This window comes from Hyla sarda, unplaced genomic scaffold (genome assembly GCF_029499605.1).
Source record: "Hyla sarda isolate aHylSar1 unplaced genomic scaffold, aHylSar1.hap1 scaffold_1133, whole genome shotgun sequence".
Lineage (NCBI taxonomy): Eukaryota > Metazoa > Chordata > Amphibia > Anura > Hylidae > Hyla > Hyla sarda.
Genome location: NW_026607754.1, coordinates 1 through 25,461, shown reverse-complemented (window position 1 = coordinate 25,461; position 25,461 = coordinate 1). Strand labels below are relative to the sequence as shown.

The following is a 25,461-nucleotide window of genomic DNA, read 5'->3' as shown; positions in this document are numbered from 1 at the left end:
CAAATCCCTATGGTTACATACACAACAAAGCTGGGTTGTTGTTGTTTACACTCTGCAAGGCCTGTGGAAGTGAGTGACATCATAGCACTGTAGTTCTGAGGGTTCAAGATGGATGCAACAATCTCCTGTTGCTTCTATGAAGGCCGTAATAGACGACATCACCAAACAGCTCCATAGTCACATACACAGCAAAGGAGAGATGTTGTTTACACCTAGTGATGTCAGTGGTATTGAGTGACATCACAGCACAGTGCTAAGGCTCCTGGGCCTGGACACAGCAGCGGCTGCAATATCTCAACGGAGAATACGTTTATATCTATGTGTGTGTGTGCGCATATATATATATATATATATATATATATATATATATATATATATATTTCTCCGCCGAAATCACTTTTAAACCCATTTCCACCTTTTTTTCCCTTCTCTTCCTCTTACTTTTTTTTCACGTTTTTTTACGTTTTTCTCCTTTTCGCCTCTTTTCTGGGCGTATTATTCTTCTTTTTCTTCTTTTTTTTCGTCTAATGCATACCCCATCAGTGCAGCAATGCTTATTCAATACCGCCAGCAGATGGAGACACTGGGGGATAATTTTCTAAGGATTTATACTGATTTTAACTGTCTGAATTTGTCGCACAGAAAGTTGCAGGCCAAATATGTGTGACATTTCTGCGACTTTAGCTTCTAGAGCATTTTTACAACATTATACATAGGTGCTGAATACATAAAAAGCGACTGTTCAGCGACAGACAAGTCGCATCGGCTGAAAGTAGGCCAGAATGTCAGTCCATGTTGGAGCAGGTTTAGATACAGTCTAAAGCATAGATCTCAAAGTCTGTGCACAGAATTTAGCAAGGGCCTCGCACCTTCTGATGCATCAGGTAGGTGCACAATAGCATAGCCTAACCCTCTGTACTTTGGTCTATATTGATGCGGGACATAGACAGCCAGCTGATGACCAATCCATTAGTGCAATGGATGGCTGGAAGCATTTGTCTTTGCCTTTGCAATACCACAGAAGCAATGCATGGTCAATGTACAGCAATGACACACCTGTGTGAACAGCCAGGAGACCCCCCCCCCCCCTTGTTATGTTACATAGTTACATAGTTAGTACGGTCGAAAAAAGACATATGTCCATCAAGTTCAACCAGGGAATTAAGGGGTAGGGGTGTGGCGCGATATTGGGGAAGGGATGAGATTTTATATTTCTTCATAAGCATTAATCTTATTTTGTCAATTAGGAACATTCAGCACCCACCCGCTATCAAGGCAGCTGCCTATCATGTCATGCCCTACCTGCACAGGTGTGCTGGCTACTCAAATGATCCAATTAAGGAGGCCATTTAGTCAGCAGCAGCAGAAGTCCTGTGCCTGGACGCTCCAACAGGGGCCAGACACAAGCAGAAGCAGAAGCAGCAGAAGCAGCAGCAGCACCACCTTTTGTTTTTTGGCTGCAGCAGCAGCAAGGCCCACAGGGCTGGCTAGCTGGCTAGCCAGCAAGCAGGTAGCAATGAAAGTAGGAATCTTTCTTTTTAACCCTGTAAGGGGGTGGTGCACTGTACCCGAAGATACTGCCATATCGGGTCAATGCATAGGGCGACGGAAGCAAGCTTCGAAATCGGCCCCCGTTCTCAAAAATCCATTTAATATATGGTCCCCAGATAGGGGACGTATCAGATATTAAACTGATAAGAACAGATACTACACTTGATCTTAGCCAAAAGGCCGAGAAGCGATAACCGTGAAAGGGGCGGGCCCAACAAGGTCCCCTTCATGGGCACTATCACTGCTTGCTGTCAGGGAGGCTGCCAGACAATTTTCCATGCACACTCTGGGCTGGGGGGCAGTCAACCACCAGTACACACAGCAGAACCTAAACCCATACCATTATTGCTAAGCAGCAAGACAGGGGCCCATTGCACTCCCACGGGGCCTTTTTAAATGCAATCCATAACCCGGATTTGCCAGGAACCCTTCTTACTCCTCCTACTTGCATGTGACACTGGGCTTAGGATCTGCATAGGAAACACACACACAAGCACACACCTACCTTTGTTGCCTGCAGATGCCTCCTTGGCTGTCCCCAAACGGTATCAAACCAACACCCACGGGAAGCTGTAAGCATAGAGGACATGCCTGCACCCCATTGGACTTACCTGTGTGGGTTAAATCCGGGTTATTTGACAACCTATGGCGGTGATGGTTCTGCTCAGGCAGAGCAGTGCTGATGCTCCTCATAAAGCTGTCGCTGCTGTGAAGGTTCTAGGTGACATCACAAATCCCTATGGTTACATACACAACAAAGCTGGGTTGTTGTTGTTTACACTCTGCAAGGCCTGTGGAAGTGAGTGACATCATAGCACTGTAGTTCTGAGGGTTCAAGATGGATGCAACAATCTCCTGTTGCTTCTATGAAGGCCGTAATAGACGACATCACCAAACAGCTCCATAGTCACATACACAGCAAAGGAGAGATGTTGTTTACACCTAGTGATGTCAGTGGTATTGAGTGACATCACAGCACAGTGCTAAGGCTCCTGGGCCTGGACACAGCAGCGGCTGCAATATCTCAACGGAGAATACGTTTATATCTATGTGTGTGTGTGCGCATATATATATATATATATATATATATATATATATATATATTTCTCCGCCGAAATCACTTTTAAACCCATTTCCACCTTTTTTTCCCTTCTCTTCCTCTTACTTTTTTTTCACGTTTTTTTACGTTTTTCTCCTTTTCGCCTCTTTTCTGGGTGTATTATTCTTCTTTTTCTTCTTTTTTTTCGTCTAATGCATACCCCATCAGTGCAGCAATGCTTATTCAATACCGCCAGCAGATGGAGACACTGGGGGATAATTTTCTAAGGATTTATACTGATTTTTCCTGTCTGAATTTGTCGCACAGAAAGTTGCAGGCCAAATATGTGTGACATTTCTGCGACTTTAGCTTCTAGAGCATTTTTACAACATTATACATAGGTGCTGAATACATAAAAAGCGACTGTTCAGCGACAGACAAGTCGCATCGGCTGAAAGTAGGCCAGAATGTCAGTCCATGTTGGAGCAGGTTTAGATACAGTCTAAAGCATAGATCTCAAAGTCTGTGCACAGAATTTAGCAAGGGCCTCGCACCTTCTGATGCATCAGGTAGGTGCACAATAGCATAGCCTAACCCTCTGTACTTTGGTCTATATTGATGCGGGACATAGACAGCCAGCTGATGACCAATCCATTAGTGCAATGGATGGCTGGAAGCATTTGTCTTTGCCTTTGCAATACCACAGAAGCAATGCATGGTCAATGTACAGCAATGACACACCTGTGTGAACAGCCAGGAGACACCCCCCCCCCCCCATGTTATGTTACATAGTTACATAGTTAGTACGGTCGAAAAAAGACATATGTCCATCAAGTTCAACCAGGGAATTAAGGGGTAGGGGTGTGGCGCGATATTGGGGAAGGGATGAGATTTTATATTTCTTCATAAGCATTAATCTTATTTTGTCAATTAGGAACATTCAGCACCCACCCGCTATCAAGGCAGCTGCCTATCATGTCATGCCCTACCTGCACAGGTGTGCTGGCTACTCAAATGATCCAATTAAGGAGGCCATTTAGTCAGCAGCAGCAGAAGTCCTGTGCCTGGACGCTCCAACAGGGGCCAGACACAAGCAGAAGCAGAAGCAGCAGAAGCAGCAGCAGCACCACCTTTTGTTTTTTGGCTGCAGCAGCAGCAAGGCCCACAGGGCTGGCTAGCTGGCTAGCCAGCAAGCAGGTAGCAATGAAAGTAGGAATCTTTCTTTTTAACCCTGTAAGGGGGTGGTGCACTGTACCCGAAGATACTGCCATATCGGGTCAATGCATAGGGCGACGGAAGCAAGCTTCGAAATCGGCCCCCGTTCTCAAAAATCCATTTAATATATGGTCCCCAGATAGGGGACGTATCAGATATTAAACTGATAAGAACAGATACTACACTTGATCTTAGCCAAAAGGCCGAGAAGCGATAACCGTGAAAGGGGCGGGCCCAACAAGGTCCCCTTCATGGGCACTATCACTGCTTGCTGTCAGGGAGGCTGCCAGACAATTTTCCATGCACACTCTGGGCTGGGGGGCAGTCAACCACCAGTACACACAGCAGAACCTAAACCCATACCATTATTGCTAAGCAGCAAGACAGGGGCCCATTGCACTCCCACGGGGCCTTTTTAAATGCAATCCATAACCCGGATTTGCCAGGAACCCTTCTTACTCCTCCTACTTGCATGTGACACTGGGCTTAGGATCTGCATAGGAAACACACACACAAGCACACACCTACCTTTGTTGCCTGCAGATGCCTCCTTGGCTGTCCCCAAACGGTATCAAACCAACACCCACGGGAAGCTGTAAGCATAGAGGACATGCCTGCACCCCATTGGACTTACCTGTGTGGGTTAAATCCGGGTTATTTGACAACCTATGGCGGTGATGGTTCTGCTCAGGCAGAGCAGTGCTGATGCTCCTCATAAAGCTGTCGCTGCTGTGAAGGTTCTAGGTGACATCACAAATCCCTATGGTTACATACACAACAAAGCTGGGTTGTTGTTGTTTACACTCTGCAAGGCCTGTGGAAGTGAGTGACATCATAGCACTGTAGTTCTGAGGGTTCAAGATGGATGCAACAATCTCCTGTTGCTTCTATGAAGGCCGTAATAGACGACATCACCAAACAGCTCCATAGTCACATACACAGCAAAGGAGAGATGTTGTTTACACCTAGTGATGTCAGTGGTATTGAGTGACATCACAGCACAGTGCTAAGGCTCCTGGGCCTGGACACAGCAGCGGCTGCAATATCTCAACGGAGAATACGTTTATATCTATGTGTGTGTGTGCGCATATATATATATATATATATATATATATATATATATATATATTTCTCCGCCGAAATCACTTTTAAACCCATTTCCACCTTTTTTTCCCTTCTCTTCCTCTTACTTTTTTTTCACGTTTTTTTACGTTTTTCTCCTTTTCGCCTCTTTTCTGGGCGTATTATTCTTCTTTTTCTTCTTTTTTTTCGTCTAATGCATACCCCATCAGTGCAGCAATGCTTATTCAATACCGCCAGCAGATGGAGACACTGGGGGATAATTTTCTAAGGATTTATACTGATTTTTCCTGTCTGAATTTGTCGCACAGAAAGTTGCAGGCCAAATATGTGTGACATTTCTGCGACTTTAGCTTCTAGAGCATTTTTACAACATTATACATAGGTGCTGAATACATAAAAAGCGACTGTTCAGCGACAGACAAGTCGCATCGGCTGAAAGTAGGCCAGAATGTCAGTCCATGTTGGAGCAGGTTTAGATACAGTCTAAAGCATAGATCTCAAAGTCTGTGCACAGAATTTAGCAAGGGCCTCGCACCTTCTGATGCATCAGGTAGGTGCACAATAGCATAGCCTAACCCTCTGTACTTTGGTCTATATTGATGCGGGACATAGACAGCCAGCTGATGACCAATCCATTAGTGCAATGGATGGCTGGAAGCATTTGTCTTTGCCTTTGCAATACCACAGAAGCAATGCATGGTCAATGTACAGCAATGACACACCTGTGTGAACAGCCAGGAGACCCCCCCCCCCATGTTATGTTACATAGTTACATAGTTAGTACGGTCGAAAAAAGACATATGTCCATCAAGTTCAACCAGGGAATTAAGGGGTAGGGGTGTGGCGCGATATTGGGGAAGGGATGAGATTTTATATTTCTTCATAAGCATTAATCTTATTTTGTCAATTAGGAACATTCAGCACCCACCCGCTATCAAGGCAGCTGCCTATCATGTCATGCCCTACCTGCACAGGTGTGCTGGCTACTCAAATGATCCAATTAAGGAGGCCATTTAGTCAGCAGCAGCAGAAGTCCTGTGCCTGGACGCTCCAACAGGGGCCAGACACAAGGAGAAGCAGAAGCAGCAGAAGCAGCAGCAGCACCACCTTTTGTTTTTTGGCTGCAGCAGCAGCAAGGCCCACAGGGCTGGCTAGCTGGCTAGCCAGCAAGCAGGTAGCAATGAAAGTAGGAATCTTTCTTTTTAACCCTGTAAGGGGGTGGTGCACTGTACCCGAAGATACTGCCATATCGGGTCAATGCATAGGGCGACGGAAGCAAGCTTCGAAATCGGCCCCCGTTCTCAAAAATCCATTTAATATATGGTCCCCAGATAGGGGACGTATCAGATATTAAACTGATAAGAACAGATACTACACTTGATCTTAGCCAAAAGGCCGAGAAGCGATAACCGTGAAAGGGGCGGGCCCAACAAGGTCCCCTTCATGGGCACTATCACTGCTTGCTGTCAGGGAGGCTGCCAGACAATTTTCCATGCACACTCTGGGCTGGGGGGCAGTCAACCACCAGTACACACAGCAGAACCTAAACCCATACCATTATTGCTAAGCAGCAAGACAGGGGCCCATTGCACTCCCACGGGGCCTTTTTAAATGCAATCCATAACCCGGATTTGCCAGGAACCCTTCTTACTCCTCCTACTTGCATGTGACACTGGGCTTAGGATCTGCATAGGAAACACACACACAAGCACACACCTACCTTTGTTGCCTGCAGATGCCTCCTTGGCTGTCCCCAAACGGTATCAAACCAACACCCACGGGAAGCTGTAAGCATAGAGGACATGCCTGCACCCCATTGGACTTACCTGTGTGGGTTAAATCCGGGTTATTTGACAACCTATGGCGGTGATGGTTCTGCTCAGGCAGAGCAGTGCTGATGCTCCTCATAAAGCTGTCGCTGCTGTGAAGGTTCTAGGTGACATCACAAATCCCTATGGTTACATACACAACAAAGCTGGGTTGTTGTTGTTTACACTCTGCAAGGCCTGTGGAAGTGAGTGACATCATAGCACTGTAGTTCTGAGGGTTCAAGATGGATGCAACAATCTCCTGTTGCTTCTATGAAGGCCGTAATAGACGACATCACCAAACAGCTCCATAGTCACATACACAGCAAAGGAGAGATGTTGTTTACACCTAGTGATGTCAGTGGTATTGAGTGACATCACAGCACAGTGCTAAGGCTCCTGGGCCTGGACACAGCAGCGGCTGCAATATCTCAACGGAGAATACGTTTATATCTATGTGTGTGTGTGCGCATATATATATATATATATATTTCTCCGCCGAAATCACTTTTAAACCCATTTCCACCTTTTTTTCCCTTCTCTTCCTCTTACTTTTTTTTCACGTTTTTTTACGTTTTTCTCCTTTTCGCCTCTTTTCTGGGCGTATTATTCTTCTTCTTTTTTTTCGTCTAATGCATACCCCATCAGTGCAGCAATGCTTATTCAATACCGCCAGCAGATGGAGACACTGGGGGATAATTTTCTAAGGATTTATACTGATTTTTCCTGTCTGAATTTGTCGCACAGAAAGTTGCAGGCCAAATATGTGTGACATTTCTGCGACTTTAGCTTCTAGAGCATTTTTACAACATTATACATAGGTGCTGAATACATAAAAAGCGACTGTTCAGCGACAGACAAGTCGCATCGGCTGAAAGTAGGCCAGAATGTCAGTCCATGTTGGAGCAGGTTTAGATACAGTCTAAAGCATAGATCTCAAAGTCTGTGCACAGAATTTAGCAAGGGCCTCGCACCTTCTGATGCATCAGGTAGGTGCACAATAGCATAGCCTAACCCTCTGTACTTTGGTCTATATTGATGCGGGACATAGACAGCCAGCTGATGACCAATCCATTAGTGCAATGGATGGCTGGAAGCATTTGTCTTTGCCTTTGCAATACCACAGAAGCAATGCATGGTCAATGTACAGCAATGACACACCTGTGTGAACAGCCAGGAGACCCCCCCCCCCCATGTTATGTTACATAGTTACATAGTTAGTACGGTCGAAAAAAGACATATGTCCATCAAGTTCAACCAGGGAATTAAGGGGTAGGGGTGTCGCGCGATATTGGGGAAGGGATGAGATTTTATATTTCTTCATAAGCATTAATCTTATTTTGTCAATTAGGAACATTCAGCACCCACCCGCTATCAAGGCAGCTGCCTATCATGTCATGCCCTACCTGCACAGGTGTGCTGGCTACTCAAATGATCCAATTAAGGAGGCCATTTAGTCAGCAGCAGCAGAAGTCCTGTGCCTGGACGCTCCAACAGGGGCCAGACACAAGCAGAAGCAGAAGCAGCAGAAGCAGCAGCAGCACCACCTTTTGTTTTTTGGCTGCAGCAGCAGCAAGGCCCACAGGGCTGGCTAGCTGGCTAGCCAGCAAGCAGGTAGCAATGAAAGTAGGAATCTTTCTTTTTAACCCTGTAAGGGGGTGGTGCACTGTACCCGAAGATACTGCCATATCGGGTCAATGCATAGGGCGACGGAAGCAAGCTTCGAAATCGGCCCCCGTTCTCAAAAATCCATTTAATATATGGTCCCCAGATAGGGGACGTATCAGATATTAAACTGATAAGAACAGATACTACACTTGATCTTAGCCAAAAGGCCGAGAAGCGATAACCGTGAAAGGGGCGGGCCCAACAAGGTCCCCTTCATGGGCACTATCACTGCTTGCTGTCAGGGAGGCTGCCAGACAATTTTCCATGCACACTCTGGGCTGGGGGGCAGTCAACCACCAGTACACACAGCAGAACCTAAACCCATACCATTATTGCTAAGCAGCAAGACAGGGGCCCATTGCACTCCCACGGGGCCTTTTTAAATGCAATCCATAACCCGGATTTGCCAGGAACCCTTCTTACTCCTCCTACTTGCATGTGACACTGGGCTTAGGATCTGCATAGGAAACACACACACAAGCACACACCTACCTTTGTTGCCTGCAGATGCCTCCTTGGCTGTCCCCAAACGGTATCAAACCAACACCCACGGGAAGCTGTAAGCATAGAGGACATGCCTGCACCCCATTGGACTTACCTGTGTGGGTTAAATCCGGGTTATTTGACAACCTATGGCGGTGATGGTTCTGCTCAGGCAGAGCAGTGCTGATGCTCCTCATAAAGCTGTCGCTGCTGTGAAGGTTCTAGGTGACATCACAAATCCCTATGGTTACATACACAACAAAGCTGGGTTGTTGTTGTTTACACTCTGCAAGGCCTGTGGAAGTGAGTGACATCATAGCACTGTAGTTCTGAGGGTTCAAGATGGATGCAACAATCTCCTGTTGCTTCTATGAAGGCCGTAATAGACGACATCACCAAACAGCTCCATAGTCACATACACAGCAAAGGAGAGATGTTGTTTACACCTAGTGATGTCAGTGGTATTGAGTGACATCACAGCACAGTGCTAAGGCTCCTGGGCCTGGACACAGCAGCGGCTGCAATATCTCAACGGAGAATACGTTTATATCTATGTGTGTGTGTGCGCATATATATATATATATATATATATATATATATATATATATATATATTTCTCCGCCGAAATCACTTTTAAACCCATTTCCACCTTTTTTTCCCTTCTCTTCCTCTTACTTTTTTTTCACGTTTTTTTACGTTTTTCTCCTTTTCGCCTCTTTTCTGGGCGTATTATTCTTCTTTTTCTTCTTTTTTTTCGTCTAATGCATACCCCATCAGTGCAGCAATGCTTATTCAATACCGCCAGCAGATGGAGACACTGGGGGATAATTTTCTAAGGATTTATACTGATTTTTCCTGTCTGAATTTGTCGCACAGAAAGTTGCAGGCCAAATATGTGTGACATTTCTGCGACTTTAGCTTCTAGAGCATTTTTACAACATTATACATAGGTGCTGAATACATAAAAAGCGACTGTTCAGCGACAGACAAGTCGCATCGGCTGAAAGTAGGCCAGAATGTCAGTCCATGTTGGAGCAGGTTTAGATACAGTCTAAAGCATAGATCTCAAAGTCTGTGCACAGAATTTAGCAAGGGCCTCGCACCTTCTGATGCATCAGGTAGGTGCACAATAGCATAGCCTAACCCTCTGTACTTTGGTCTATATTGATGCGGGACATAGACAGCCAGCTGATGACCAATCCATTAGTGCAATGGATGGCTGGAAGCATTTGTCTTTGCCTTTGCAATACCACAGAAGCAATGCATGGTCAATGTACAGCAATGACACACCTGTGTGAACAGCCAGGAGACCCCCCCCCCCCCCCATGTTATGTTACATAGTTACATAGTTAGTACGGTCGAAAAAAGACATATGTCCATCAAGTTCAACCAGGGAATTAAGGGGTAGGGGTGTGGCGCGATATTGGGGAAGGGATGAGATTTTATATTTCTTCATAAGCATTAATCTTATTTTGTCAATTAGGAACATTCAGCACCCACCCGCTATCAAGGCAGCTGCCTATCATGTCATGCCCTACCTGCACAGGTGTGCTGGCTACTCAAATGATCCAATTAAGGAGGCCATTTAGTCAGCAGCAGCAGAAGTCCTGTGCCTGGACGCTCCAACAGGGGCCAGACACAAGCAGAAGCAGAAGCAGCAGAAGCAGCAGCAGCACCACCTTTTGTTTTTTGGCTGCAGCAGCAGCAAGGCCCACAGGGCTGGCTAGCTGGCTAGCCAGCAAGCAGGTAGCAATGAAAGTAGGAATCTTTCTTTTTAACCCTGTAAGGGGGTGGTGCACTGTACCCGAAGATACTGCCATATCGGGTCAATGCATAGGGCGACGGAAGCAAGCTTCGAAATCGGCCCCCGTTCTCAAAAATCCATTTAATATATGGTCCCCAGATAGGGGACGTATCAGATATTAAACTGATAAGAACAGATACTACACTTGATCTTAGCCAAAAGGCCGAGAAGCGATAACCGTGAAAGGGGCGGGCCCAACAAGGTCCCCTTCATGGGCACTATCACTGCTTGCTGTCAGGGAGGCTGCCAGACAATTTTCCATGCACACTCTGGGCTGGGGGGCAGTCAACCACCAGTACACACAGCAGAACCTAAACCCATACCATTATTGCTAAGCAGCAAGACAGGGGCCCATTGCACTCCCACGGGGCCTTTTTAAATGTAATCCATAACCCGGATTTGCCAGGAACCCTTCTTACTCCTCCTACTTGCATGTGACACTGGGCTTAGGATCTGCATAGGAAACACACACACAAGCACACACCTACCTTTGTTGCCTGCAGATGCCTCCTTGGCTGTCCCCAAACGGTATCAAACCAACACCCACGGGAAGCTGTAAGCATAGAGGACATGCCTGCACCCCATTGGACTTACCTGTGTGGGTTAAATCCGGGTTATTTGACAACCTATGGCGGTGATGGTTCTGCTCAGGCAGAGCAGTGCTGATGCTCCTCATAAAGCTGTCGCTGCTGTGAAGGTTCTAGGTGACATCACAAATCCCTATGGTTACATACACAACAAAGCTGGGTTGTTGTTGTTTACACTCTGCAAGGCCTGTGGAAGTGAGTGACATCATAGCACTGTAGTTCTGAGGGTTCAAGATGGATGCAACAATCTCCTGTTGCTTCTATGAAGGCTGTAATAGACGACATCACCAAACAGCTCCATAGTCACATACACAGCAAAGGAGAGATGTTGTTTACACCTAGTGATGTCAGTGGTATTGAGTGACATCACAGCACAGTGCTAAGGCTCCTGGGCCTGGACACAGCAGCGGCTGCAATATCTCAACGGAGAATACGTTTATATCTATGTGTGTGTGTGCGCATATATATATATATATATATATATATATATATATATATATATATATTTCTCCGCCAAAATCACTTTTAAACCCATTTCCACCTTTTTTTCCCTTCTCTTCCTCTTACTTTTTTTTCACGTTTTTTTACGTTTTTCTCCTTTTCGCCTCTTTTCTGGGCGTATTATTCTTCTTTTTCTTCTTTTTTTTCGTCTAATGCATACCCCATCAGTGCAGCAATGCTTATTCAATACCGCCAGCAGATGGAGACACTGGGGGATAATTTTCTAAGGATTTATACTGATTTTTCCTGTCTGAATTTGTCGCACAGAAAGTTGCAGGCCAAATATGTGTGACATTTCTGCGACTTTAGCTTCTAGAGCATTTTTACAACATTATACATAGGTGCTGAATACATAAAAAGCGACTGTTCAGCGACAGACAAGTCGCATCGGCTGAAAGTAGGCCAGAATGTCAGTCCATGTTGGAGCAGGTTTAGATACAGTCTAAAGCATAGATCTCAAAGTCTGTGCACAGAATTTAGCAAGGGCCTCGCACCTTCTGATGCATCAGGTAGGTGCACAATAGCATAGCCTAACCCTCTGTACTTTGGTCTATATTGATGCGGGACATAGACAGCCAGCTGATGACCAATCCATTAGTGCAATGGATGGCTGGAAGCATTTGTCTTTGCCTTTGCAATACCACAGAAGCAATGCATGGTCAATGTACAGCAATGACACACCTGTGTGAACAGCCAGGAGACCCCCCCCCCCATGTTATGTTACATAGTTACATAGTTAGTACGGTCGAAAAAAGACATATGTCCATCAAGTTCAACCAGGGAATTAAGGGGTAGGGGTGTGGCGCGATATTGGGGAAGGGATGAGATTTTATATTTCTTCATAAGCATTAATCTTATTTTGTCAATTAGGAACATTCAGCACCCACCCGCTATCAAGGCTGGCTACTCAAATGATCCAATTAAGGAGGCCATTTAGTCAGCAGCAGCAGAAGTCCTGTGCCTGGACGCTCCAACAGGGGCCAGACACAAGCAGAAGCAGAAGCAGCAGAAGCAGCAGCAGCACCACCTTTTGTTTTTTGGCTGCAGCAGCAGCAAGGCCCACAGGGCTGGCTAGCTGGCTAGCCAGCAAGCAGGTAGCAATGAAAGTAGGAATCTTTCTTTTTAACCCTGTAAGGGGGTGGTGCACTGTACCCGAAGATACTGCCATATCGGGTCAATGCATAGGGCGACGGAAGCAAGCTTCGAAATCGGCCCCCGTTCTCAAAAATCCATTTAATATATGGTCCCCAGATAGGGGACGTATCAGATATTAAACTGATAAGAACAGATACTACACTTGATCTTAGCCAAAAGGCCGAGAAGCGATAACCGTGAAAGGGGCGGGCCCAACAAGGTCCCCTTCATGGGCACTATCACTGCTTGCTGTCAGGGAGGCTGCCAGACAATTTTCCATGCACACTCTGGGCTGGGGGGCAGTCAACCACCAGTACACACAGCAGAACCTAAACCCATACCATTATTGCTAAGCAGCAAGACAGGGGCCCATTGCACTCCCACGGGGCCTCTTTTTAAATGCAATCCATAACCCGGATTTGCCAGGAACCCTTCTTACTCCTCCTACTTGCATGTGACACTGGGCTTAGGATCTGCATAGGAAACACACACACAAGCACACACCTACCTTTGTTGCCTGCAGATGCCTCCTTGGCTGTCCCCAAACGGTATCAAACCAACACCCACGGGAAGCTGTAAGCATAGAGGACATGCCTGCACCCCATTGGACTTACCTGTGTGGGTTAAATCCGGGTTATTTGACAACCTATGGCGGTGATGGTTCTGCTCAGGCAGAGCAGTGCTGATGCTCCTCATAAAGCTGTCGCTGCTGTGAAGGTTCTAGGTGACATCACAAATCCCTATGGTTACATACACAACAAAGCTGGGTTGTTGTTGTTTACACTCTGCAAGGCCTGTGGAAGTGAGTGACATCATAGCACTGTAGTTCTGAGGGTTCTAGATGGATGCAACAATCTCCTGTTGCTTCTATGAAGGCCGTAATAGACAACATCACCAAACAGCTCCATAGTCACATACACAGCAAAGGAGAGATGTTGTTTACACCTAGTGATGTCAGTGGTATTGAGTGACATCACAGCACAGTGCTAAGGCTCCTGGGCCTGGACACAGCAGCGGCTGCAATATCTCAACGGAGAATACGTTTATATCTATGTGTGTGTGTGCGCGTATATATATATATATATATATTATATATATATATATATATATATATATTCTCCGCCGAAATCACTTTTAAACCCATTTCCACCTTTTTTTCCCTTCTCTTCCTCTTACTTTTTTTTCACGTTTTTTTACGTTTTTCTCCTTTTCGCCTCTTTTCTGGGCGTATTATTCTTCTTTTTCTTCTTTTTTTTCGTCTAATGCATACCCCATCAGTGCAGCAATGCTTATTCAATACCGCCAGCAGATGGAGACACTGGGGGATAATTTTCTAAGGATTTATACTGATTTTTCCTGTCTGAATTTGTCGCACAGAAAGTTGCAGGCCAAATATGTGTGACATTTCTGCGACTTTAGCTTCTAGAGCATTTTTACAACATTATACATAGGTGCTGAATACATAAAAAGCGACTGTTCAGCGACAGACAAGTCGCATCGGCTGAAAGTAGGCCAGAATGTCAGTCCATGTTGGAGCAGGTTTAGATACAGTCTAAAGCATAGATCTCAAAGTCTGTGCACAGAATTTAGCAAGGGCCTCGCACCTTCTGATGCATCAGGTAGGTGCACAATAGCATAGCCTAACCCTCTGTACTTTGGTCTATATTGATGCGGGACATAGACAGCCAGCTGATGACCAATCCATTAGTGCAATGGATGGCTGGAAGCATTTGTCTTTGCCTTTGCAATACCACAGAAGCAATGCATGGTCAATGTACAGCAATGACACACCTGTGTGAACAGCCAGGAGACCCCCCCCCCCCATGTTATGTTACATAGTTACATAGTTAGTACGGTCGAAAAAAGACATATGTCCATCAAGTTCAACCAGGGAATTAAGGGGTAGGGGTGTGGCGCGATATTGGGGAAGGGATGAGATTTTATATTTCTTCATAAGCATTAATCTTATTTTGTCAATTAGGAACATTCAGCACCCACCCGCTATCAAGGCAGCTGCCTATCATGTCATGCCCTACCTGCACAGGTGTGCTGGCTACTCAAATGATCCAATTAAGGAGGCCATTTAGTCAGCAGCAGCAGAAGTCCTGTGCCTGGACGCTCCAACAGGGGCCAGACACAAGCAGAAGCAGAAGCAGCAGAAGCAGCAGCAGCACCACCTTTTGTTTTTTGGCTGCAGCAGCAGCAAGGCCCACAGGGCTGGCTAGCTGGCTAGCCAGCAAGCAGGTAGCAATGAAAGTAGGAATCTTTCTTTTTAACCCTGTAAGGGGGTGGTGCACTGTACCCGAAGATACTGCCATATCGGGTCAATGCATAGGGCGACGGAAGCAAGCTTCGAAATCGGCCCCCGTTCTCAAAAATCCATTTAATATATGGTCCCCAGATAGGGGACGTATCAGATATTAAACTGATAAGAACAGATACTACACTTGATCTTAGCCAAAAGGCCGAGAAGCGATAACCGTGAAAGGGGCGGGCCCAACAAGGTCCCCTTCATGGGCACTATCACTGCTTGCTGTCAGGGAGGCTGCCAGACAATTTTCCATGCACACTCTGGGCTGGGGGGCAGTCAACCACCAGTACACACAGCAGAACCTAAACCCATACCATTATTGCTAAGCAGCAAGACAGGGGCCCATTGCACTCCCACGGGGCCTTTTTAAATGCAATCCATAACCCGGATTTGCCAGGAACCCTTCTTACTCCTCCTACTTGCATGTGACACTGGGCTTAGGATCTGCATAGGAAACACACACACAAGCACACACCTACCTTTGTTGCCTGCAGATGCCTCCTTGGCTGTCCCCAAACGGTATCAAACCAACACCCACGGGAAGCTGTAAGCATAGAGGACATGCCTGCACCCCATTGGACTTACCTGTGTGGGTTAAATCCGGGTTATTTGACAACCTATGGCGGTGATGGTTCTGCTCAGGCAGAGCAGTGCTGATGCTCCTCATAAAGCTGTCGCTGCTGTGAAGGTTCTAGGTGACATCACAAATCCCTATGGTTACATACACAACAAAGCTGGGTTGTTGTTGTTTACACTCTGCAAGGCCTGTGGAAGTGAGTGACATCATAGCACTGTAGTTCTGAGGGTTCTAGATGGATGCAACAATCTCCTGTTGCTTCTATGAAGGCCGTAATAGACGACATCACCAAACAGCTCCATAGTCACATACACAGCAAAGGAGAGATGTTGTTTACACCTAGTGATGTCAGTGGTATTGAGTGACATCACAGCACAGTGCTAAGGCTCCTGGGCCTGGACACAGCAGCGGCTGCAATATCTCAACGGAGAATACGTTTATATCTATGTGTGTGTGTGCGCGTATATATATATATATATATATATATATATATATATATATATATTTCTCCGCCGAAATCACTTTTAAACCCATTTCCACCTTTTTTTCCCTTCTCTTCCTCTTACTTTTTTTTCACGTTTTTTTACGTTTTTCTCCTTTTCGCCTCTTTTCTGGGCGTATTATTCTTCTTTTTCTTCTTTTTTTTCGTCTAATGCATACCCCATCAGTGCAGCAATGCTTATTCAATACCGCCAGCAGATGGAGACACTGGGGGATAATTTTCTAAGGATTTATACTGATTTTTCCTGTCTGAATTTGTCGCACAGAAAGTTGCAGGCCAAATATGTGTGACATTTCTGCGACTTTAGCTTCTAGAGCATTTTTACAACATTATACATAGGTGCTGAATACATAAAAAGCGACTGTTCAGCGACAGACAAGTCGCATCGGCTGAAAGTAGGCCAGAATGTCAGTCCATGTTGGAGCAGGTTTAGATACAGTCTAAAGCATAGATCTCAAAGTCTGTGCACAGAATTTAGCAAGGGCCTCGCACCTTCTGATGCATCAGGTAGGTGCACAATAGCATAGCCTAACCCTCTGTACTTTGGTCTATATTGATGCGGGACATAGACAGCCAGCTGATGACCAATCCATTAGTGCAATGGATGGCTGGAAGCATTTGTCTTTGCCTTTGCAATACCACAGAAGCAATGCATGGTCAATGTACAGCAATGACACACCTGTGTGAACAGCCAGGAGACCCCCCCCCCCCCCCATGTTATGTTACATAGTTACATAGTTAGTACGGTCGAAAAAAGACATATGTCCATCAAGTTCAACCAGGGAATTAAGGGGTAGGGGTGTGGCGCGATATTGGGGAAGGGATGAGATTTTATATTTCTTCATAAGCATTAATCTTATTTTGTCAATTAGGAACATTCAGCACCCACCCGCTATCAAGGCAGCTGCCTATCATGTCATGCCCTACCTGCACAGGTGTGCTGGCTACTCAAATGATCCAATTAAGGAGGCCATTTAGTCAGCAGCAGCAGAAGTCCTGTGCCTGGACGCTCCAACAGGGGCCAGACACAAGCAGAAGCAGAAGCAGCAGAAGCAGCAGCAGCACCACCTTTTGTTTTTTGGCTGCAGCAGCAGCAAGGCCCACAGGGCTGGCTAGCTGGCTAGCCAGCAAGCAGGTAGCAATGAAAGTAGTAATCTTTCTTTTTAACCCTGTAAGGGGGTGGTGCACTGTACCCGAAGATACTGCCATATCGGGTCAATGCATAGGGCGACGGAAGCAAGCTTCGAAATCGGCCCCCGTTCTCAAAAATCCATTTAATATATGGTCCCCAGATAGGGGACGTATCAGATATTAAACTGATAAGAACAGATACTACACTTGATCTTAGCCAAAAGGCCGAGAAGCGATAACCGTGAAAGGGGCGGGCCCAACAAGGTCCCCTTCATGGGCACTATCACTGCTTGCTGTCAGGGAGGCTGCCAGACAATTTTCCATGCACACTCTGGGCTGGGGGGCAGTCAACCACCAGTACACACAGCAGAACCTAAACCCATACCATTATTGCTAAGCAGCAAGACAGGGGCCCATTGCACTCCCACGGGGCCTTTTTAAATGCAATCCATAACCCGGATTTGCCAGGAACCCTTCTTACTCCTCCTACTTGCATGTGACACTGGGCTTAGGATCTGCATAGGAAACACACACACAAGCACACACCTACCTTTGTTGCCTGCAGATGCCTCCTTGGCTGTCCCCAAACGGTATCAAACCAACACCCACGGGAAGCTGTAAGCATAGAGGACATGCCTGCACCCCATTGGACTTACCTGTGTGGGTTAAATCCGGGTTATTTGACAACCTATGGCGGTGATGGTTCTGCTCAGGCAGAGCAGTGCTGATGCTCCTCATAAAGCTGTCGCTGCTGTGAAGGTTCTAGGTGACATCACAAATCCCTATGGTTACATACACAACAAAGCTGGGTTGTTGTTGTTTACACTCTGCAAGGCCTGTGGAAGTGAGTGACATCATAGCACTGTAGTTCTGAGGGTTCTAGATGGATGCAACAATCTCCTGTTGCTTCTATGAAGGCCGTAATAGACGACATCACCAAACAGCTCCATAGTCACATACACAGCAAAGGAGAGATGTTGTTTACACCTAGTGATGTCAGTGGTATTGAGTGACATCACAGCACAGTGCTAAGGCTCCTGGGCCTGGACACAGCAGCGGCTGCAATATCTCAACGGAGAATACGTTTATATCTATGTGTGTGTGTGCGCGTATATATATATATATATATATATATATATATATATATATTTCTCCGCCGAAATCACTTTTAAACCCATTTCCACCTTTTTTTCCCTTCTCTTCCTCTTACTTTTTTTTCACGTTTTTTTACGTTTTTCTCTTTTTCGCCTCTTTTCTGGGCGTATTATTCTTCTTTTTCTTCTTTTTTTTCGTCTAATGCATACCCCATCAGTGCAGCAATGCTTATTCAATACCGCCAGCAGATGGAGACACTGGGGGATAATTTTCTAAGGATTTATACTGATTTTTCCTGTCTGAATTTGTCGCACAGAAAGTTGCAGGCCAAATATGTGTGACATTTCTGCGACTTTAGCTTCTAGAGCATTTTTACAACATTATACATAGGTGCTGAATACATAAAAAGCGACTGTTCAGCGACAGACAAGTCGCATCGGCTGAAAGTAGGCCAGAATGTCAGTCCATGTTGGAGCAGGTTTAGATACAGTCTAAAGCATAGATCTCAAAGTCTGTGCACAGAATTTAGCAAGGGCCTCGCACCTTCTGATGCATCAGGTAGGTGCACAATAGCATAGCCTAACCCTCTGTACTTTGGTCTATATTGATGCGGGACATAGACAGCCAGCTGATGACCAATCCATTAGTGCAATGGATGGCTGGAAGCATTTGTCTTTGCCTTTGCAATACCACAGAAGCAATGCATGGTCAATGTACAGCAATGACACACCTGTGTGAACAGCCAGGAGACCCCCCCCCCCCCCATGTTATGTTACATAGTTACATAGTTAGTACGGTCGAAAAAAGACATATGTCCATCAAGTTCAACCAGGGAATTAAGGGGTAGGGGTGTGGCGCGATATTGGGGAAGGGATGAGATTTTATATTTCTTCATAAGCATTAATCTTATTTTGTCAATTAGGAACATTCAGCACCCACCCGCTATCAAGGCAGCTGCCTATCATGTCATGCCCTACCTGCACAGGTGTGCTGGCTACTCAAATGATCCAATTAAGGAGGCCATTTAGTCAGCAGCAGCAGAAGTCCTGTGCCTGGACGCTCCAACAGGGGCCAGACACAAGCAGAAGCAGAAGCAGCAGAAGCAGCAGCAGCACCACCTTTTGTTTTTTGGCTGCAGCAGCAGCAAGGCCCACAGGGCTGGCTAGCTGGCTAGCCAGCAAGCAGGTAGCAATGAAAGTAGGAATCTTTCTTTTTAACCCTGTAAGGGGGTGGTGCACTGTACCCGAAGATACTGCCATATCGGGTCAATGCATAGGGCGACGGAAGCAAGCTTCGAAATCGGCCCCCGTTCTCAAAAATCCATTTAATATATGGTCCCCAGATAGGGGACGTATCAGATATTAAACTGATAAGAACAGATACTACACTTGATCTTAGCCAAAAGGCCGAGAAGCGATAACCGTGAAAGGGGCGGGCCCAACAAGGTCCCCTTCATGGGCACTATCACTGCTTGCTGTCAGGGAGGCTGCCAGACAATTTTCCATGCACACTCTGGGCTGGGGGGCAGTCAACCACCAGTACACACAGCAGAACCTAAACCCATACCATTATTGCTAAGCAGCAAGACAGGGGCCCATTGCACTCCCACGGGGCCTTTTTAAATGCAATCCATAACCCGGATTTGCCAGGAACCCTTCTTACTCCTCCTACTTGCATGTGACACTGGGCTTAGGATCTGCATAGGAAACACACACACAAGCACACACCTACCTTTGTTGCCTGCAGATGCCTCCTTGGCTGTCCCCAAACGGTATCAAACCAACACCCACGGGAAGCTGTAAGCATAGAGGACATGCCTGCACCCCATTGGACTTACCTGTGTGGGTTAAATCCGGGTTATTTGACAACCTATGGCGGTGATGGTTCTGCTCAGGCAGAGCAGTGCTGATGCTCCTCATAAAGCTGTCGCTGCTGTGAAGGTTCTAGGTGACATCACAAATCCCTATGGTTACATACACAACAAAGCTGGGTTGTTGTTGTTTACACTCTGCAAGGCCTGTGGAAGTGAGTGACATCATAGCACTGTAGTTCTGAGGGTTCTAGATGGATGCAACAATCTCCTGTTGCTTCTATGAAGGCCGTAATAGACGACATCACCAAACAGCTCCATAGTCACATACACAGCAAAGGAGAGATGTTGTTTACACCTAGTGATGTCAGTGGTATTGAGTGACATCACAGCACAGTGCTAAGGCTCCTGGGCCTGGACACAGCAGCGGCTGCAATATCTCAACGGAGAATACGTTTATATCTATGTGTGTGTGTGCGCGTATATATATATATATATATATATATATATATATATATATTTCTCCGCCGAAATCACTTTTAAACCCATTTCCACCTTTTTTTCCCTTCTCTTCCTCTTACTTTTTTTCACGTTTTTTTACGTTTTTCTCCTTTTCGCCTCTTTTCTGGGCGTATTATTCTTCTTTTTCTTCTTTTTTTTCGTCTAATGCATACCCCATCAGTGCAGCAATGCTTATTCAATACCGCCAGCAGATGGAGACACTGGGGGATAATTTTCTAAGGATTTATACTGATTTTTCCTGTCTGAATTTGTCGCACAGAAAGTTGCAGGCCAAATATGTGTGACATTTCTGCGACTTTAGCTTCTAGAGCATTTTTACAACATTATACATAGGTGCTGAATACATAAAAAGCGACTGTTCAGCGACAGACAAGTCGCATCGGCTGAAAGTAGGCCAGAATGTCAGTCCATGTTGGAGCAGGTTTAGATACAGTCTAAAGCATAGATCTCAAAGTCTGTGCACAGAATTTAGCAAGGGCCTCGCACCTTCTGATGCATCAGGTAGGTGCACAATAGCATAGCCTAACCCTCTGTACTTTGGTCTATATTGATGCGGGACATAGACAGCCAGCTGATGACCAATCCATTAGTGCAATGGATGGCTGGAAGCATTTGTCTTTGCCTTTGCAATACCACAGAAGCAATGCATGGTCAATGTACAGCAATGACACACCTGTGTGAACAGCCAGGAGACCCCCCCCCCCCCCCATGTTATGTTACATAGTTACATAGTTAGTACGGTCGAAAAAAGACATATGTCCATCAAGTTCAACCAGGGAATTAAGGGGTAGGGGTGTGGCGCGATATTGGGGAAGGGATGAGATTTTATATTTCTTCATAAGCATTAATCTTATTTTGTCAATTAGGAACATTCAGCACCCACCCGCTATCAAGGCAGCTGCCTATCATGTCATGCCCTACCTGCACAGGTGTGCTGGCTACTCAAATGATCCAATTAAGGAGGCCATTTAGTCAGCAGCAGCAGAAGTCCTGTGCCTGGACGCTCCAACAGGGGCCAGACACAAGCAGAAGCAGAAGCAGCAGAAGCAGCAGCAGCACCACCTTTTGTTTTTTGGCTGCAGCAGCAGCAAGGCCCACAGGGCTGGCTAGCTGGCTAGCCAGCAAGCAGGTAGCAATGAAAGTAGGAATCTTTCTTTTTAACCCTGTAAGGGGGTGGTGCACTGTACCCGAAGATACTGCCATATCGGGTCAATGCATAGGGCGACGGAAGCAAGCTTCGAAATCGGCCCCCGTTCTCAAAAATCCATTTAATATATGGTCCCCAGATAGGGGACGTATCAGATATTAAACTGATAAGAACAGATACTACACTTGATCTTAGCCAAAAGGCCGAGAAGCGATAACCGTGAAAGGGGCGGGCCCAACAAGGTCCCCTTCATGGGCACTATCACTGCTTGCTGTCAGGGAGGCTGCCAGACAATTTTCCATGCACACTCTGGGCTGGGGGGCAGTCAACCACCAGTACACACAGCAGAACCTAAACCCATACCATTATTGCTAAGCAGCAAGACAGGGGCCCATTGCACTCCCACGGGGCCTTTTTAAATGCAATCCATAACCCGGATTTGCCAGGAACCCTTCTTACTCCTCCTACTTGCATGTGACACTGGGCTTAGGATCTGCATAGGAAACACACACACAAGCACACACCTACCTTTGTTGCCTGCAGATGCCTCCTTGGCTGTCCCCAAACGGTATCAAACCAACACCCACGGGAAGCTGTAAGCATAGAGGACATGCCTGCACCCCATTGGACTTACCTGTGTGGGTTAAATCCGGGTTATTTGACAACCTATGGCGGTGATGGTTCTGCTCAGGCAGAGCAGTGCTGATGCTCCTCATAAAGCTGTCGCTGCTGTGAAGGTTCTAGGTGACATCACAAATCCCTATGGTTACATACACAACAAAGCTGGGTTGTTGTTGTTTACACTCTGCAAGGCCTGTGGAAGTGAGTGACATCATAGCACTGTAGTTCTGAGGGTTCTAGATGGATGCAACAATCTCCTGTTGCTTCTATGAAGGCCGTAATAGACGACATCACCAAACAGCTCCATAGTCACATACACAGCAAAGGAGAGATGTTGTTTACACCTAGTGATGTCAGTGGTATTGAGTGACATCACAGCACAGTGCTAAGGCTCCTGGGCCTGGACACAGCAGCGGCTGCAATATCTCAACGGAGAATACGTTTATATCTATGTGTGTGTGTGCGCGTATATATATATATATATATATATATATATATATATATATTTCTCCGCCGAAATCACTTTTAAACCCATTTCCACCTTTTTTTCCCTTCTCTTCCTCTTACTTTTTTTCACGTTTTTTTACGTTTTTCTCCTTTTCGCCTCTTTTCTGGGCGTATTATTCTTCTTTTTCTTCTTTTTTTTCGTCTAATGCATACCCCATCAGTGCAGCAATGCTTATTCAATACCGCCAGCAGATGGAGACACTGGGGGATAATTTTCTAAGGATTTATACTGATTTTTCCTGTCTGAATTTGTCGCACAGAAAGTTGCAGGCCAAATATGTGTGACATTTCTGCGACTTTAGCTTCTAGAGCATTTTTACAACATTATACATAGGTGCTGAATACATAAAAAGCGACTGTTCAGCGACAGACAAGTCGCATCGGCTGAAAGTAGGCCAGAATGTCAGTCCATGTTGGAGCAGGTTTAGATACAGTCTAAAGCATAGATCTCAAAGTCTGTGCACAGAATTTAGCAAGGGCCTCGCACCTTCTGATGCATCAGGTAGGTGCACAATAGCATAGCCTAACCCTCTGTACTTTGGTCTATATTGATGCGGGACATAGACAGCCAGCTGATGACCAATCCATTAGTGCAATGGATGGCTGGAAGCATTTGTCTTTGCCTTTGCAATACCACAGAAGCAATGCATGGTCAATGTACAGCAATGACACACCTGTGTGAACAGCCAGGAGACCCCCCCCCCCCCCATGTTATGTTACATAGTTACATAGTTAGTACGGTCGAAAAAAGACATATGTCCATCAAGTTCAACCAGGGAATTAAGGGGTAGGGGTGTGGCGCGATATTGGGGAAGGGATGAGATTTTATATTTCTTCATAAGCATTAATCTTATTTTGTCAATTAGGAACATTCAGCACCCACCCGCTATCAAGGCAGCTGCCTATCATGTCATGCCCTACCTGCACAGGTGTGCTGGCTACTCAAATGATCCAATTAAGGAGGCCATTTAGTCAGCAGCAGCAGAAGTCCTGTGCCTGGACGCTCCAACAGGGGCCAGACACAAGCAGAAGCAGAAGCAGCAGAAGCAGCAGCAGCACCACCTTTTTTTTTTTGGCTGCAGCAGCAGCAGCAAGGCCCACAGGGCTGGCTAGCTGGCTAGCCAGCAAGCAGGTAGCAATGAAAGTAGTAATCTTTCTTTTTAACCCTGTAAGGGGGTGGTGCACTGTACCCGAAGATACTGCCATATCGGGTCAATGCATAGGGCGACGGAAGCAAGCTTCGAAATCGGCCCCCGTTCTCAAAAATCCATTTAATATATGGTCCCCAGATAGGGGACGTATCAGATATTAAACTGATAAGAACAGATACTACACTTGATCTTAGCCAAAAGGCCGAGAAGCGATAACCGTGAAAGGGGCGGGCCCAACAAGGTCCCCTTCATGGGCACTATCACTGCTTGCTGTCAGGGAGGCTGCCAGACAATTTTCCATGCACACTCTGGGCTGGGGGGCAGTCAACCACCAGTACACACAGCAGAACCTAAACCCATACCATTATTGCTAAGCAGCAAGACAGGGGCCCATTGCACTCCCACGGGGCCTTTTTAAATGCAATCCATAACCCGGATTTGCCAGGAACCCTTCTTACTCCTCCTACTTGCATGTGACACTGGGCTTAGGATCTGCATAGGAAACACACACACAAGCACACACCTACCTTTGTTGCCTGCAGATGCCTCCTTGGCTGTCCCCAAACGGTATCAAACCAACACCCACGGGAAGCTGTAAGCATAGAGGACATGCCTGCACCCCATTGGACTTACCTGTGTGGGTTAAATCTGGGTTATTTGACAACCTATGGCGGTGATGGTTCTGCTCAGGCAGAGCAGTGCTGATGCTCCTCATAAAGCTGTCGCTGCTGTGAAGGTTCTAGGTGACATCACAAATCCCTATGGTTACATACACAACAAAGCTGGGTTGTTGTTGTTTACACTCTGCAAGGCCTGTGGAAGTGAGTGACATCATAGCACTGTAGTTCTGAGGGTTCTAGATGGATGCAACAATCTCCTGTTGCTTCTATGAAGGCCGTAATAGACGACATCACCAAACAGCTCCATAGTCACATACACAGCAAAGGAGAGATGTTGTTTACACCTAGTGATGTCAGTGGTATTGAGTGACATCACAGCACAGTGCTAAGGCTCCTGGGCCTGGACACAGCAGCGGCTGCAATATCTCAACGGAGAATACGTTTATATCTATGTGTGTGTGTGCGCGTATATATATATATATATATATATATATATATATATATTTCTCCGCCGAAATCACTTTTAAACCCATTTCCACCTTTTTTTCCCTTCTCTTCCTCTTACTTTTTTTTCACGTTTTTTTACGTTTTTCT

General features: G+C 46.0%; 11 non-coding genes across 11 annotated transcripts; all 11 read right to left on the bottom strand.

Moving 5' to 3' along the window:
* Nucleotides 1–1,552: 1,552 nt before the first annotated feature.
* LOC130301677 (U2 spliceosomal RNA) lies at nt 1,553–1,743 on the bottom strand. Its single transcript, XR_008852031.1, has one exon. It is a non-coding gene; the product is annotated as a U2 spliceosomal RNA (small nuclear RNA).
* Nucleotides 1,744–3,829: 2,086 nt separating this feature from the next.
* Nucleotides 3,830–4,020, bottom strand: LOC130301676 (U2 spliceosomal RNA). Its single transcript, XR_008852030.1, has one exon. It is a non-coding gene; the product is annotated as a U2 spliceosomal RNA (small nuclear RNA).
* A 2,084-nt stretch (nt 4,021–6,104) lies between these two features.
* On the bottom strand, nt 6,105–6,295 carry LOC130301675 (U2 spliceosomal RNA). The gene has a single exon (XR_008852029.1). It is a non-coding gene; the product is annotated as a U2 spliceosomal RNA (small nuclear RNA).
* Nucleotides 6,296–8,352: 2,057 nt separating this feature from the next.
* LOC130301674 (U2 spliceosomal RNA) lies at nt 8,353–8,543 on the bottom strand. The gene has a single exon (XR_008852028.1). It is a non-coding gene; the product is annotated as a U2 spliceosomal RNA (small nuclear RNA).
* A 2,092-nt stretch (nt 8,544–10,635) lies between these two features.
* On the bottom strand, nt 10,636–10,826 carry LOC130301673 (U2 spliceosomal RNA). Its single transcript, XR_008852027.1, has one exon. It is a non-coding gene; the product is annotated as a U2 spliceosomal RNA (small nuclear RNA).
* Nucleotides 10,827–12,875: 2,049 nt separating this feature from the next.
* Nucleotides 12,876–13,066, bottom strand: LOC130301672 (U2 spliceosomal RNA). The gene has a single exon (XR_008852026.1). It is a non-coding gene; the product is annotated as a U2 spliceosomal RNA (small nuclear RNA).
* Nucleotides 13,067–15,159: 2,093 nt separating this feature from the next.
* Nucleotides 15,160–15,350, bottom strand: LOC130301671 (U2 spliceosomal RNA). Its single transcript, XR_008852025.1, has one exon. It is a non-coding gene; the product is annotated as a U2 spliceosomal RNA (small nuclear RNA).
* Nucleotides 15,351–17,440: 2,090 nt separating this feature from the next.
* Nucleotides 17,441–17,631, bottom strand: LOC130301714 (U2 spliceosomal RNA). Its single transcript, XR_008852068.1, has one exon. It is a non-coding gene; the product is annotated as a U2 spliceosomal RNA (small nuclear RNA).
* Nucleotides 17,632–19,716: 2,085 nt separating this feature from the next.
* Nucleotides 19,717–19,907, bottom strand: LOC130301703 (U2 spliceosomal RNA). The gene has a single exon (XR_008852057.1). It is a non-coding gene; the product is annotated as a U2 spliceosomal RNA (small nuclear RNA).
* A 2,085-nt stretch (nt 19,908–21,992) lies between these two features.
* LOC130301692 (U2 spliceosomal RNA) lies at nt 21,993–22,183 on the bottom strand. The gene has a single exon (XR_008852046.1). It is a non-coding gene; the product is annotated as a U2 spliceosomal RNA (small nuclear RNA).
* A 2,087-nt stretch (nt 22,184–24,270) lies between these two features.
* Nucleotides 24,271–24,461, bottom strand: LOC130301681 (U2 spliceosomal RNA). The gene has a single exon (XR_008852035.1). It is a non-coding gene; the product is annotated as a U2 spliceosomal RNA (small nuclear RNA).
* Between the last annotated feature and the right edge of the window lie 1,000 nt (nt 24,462–25,461).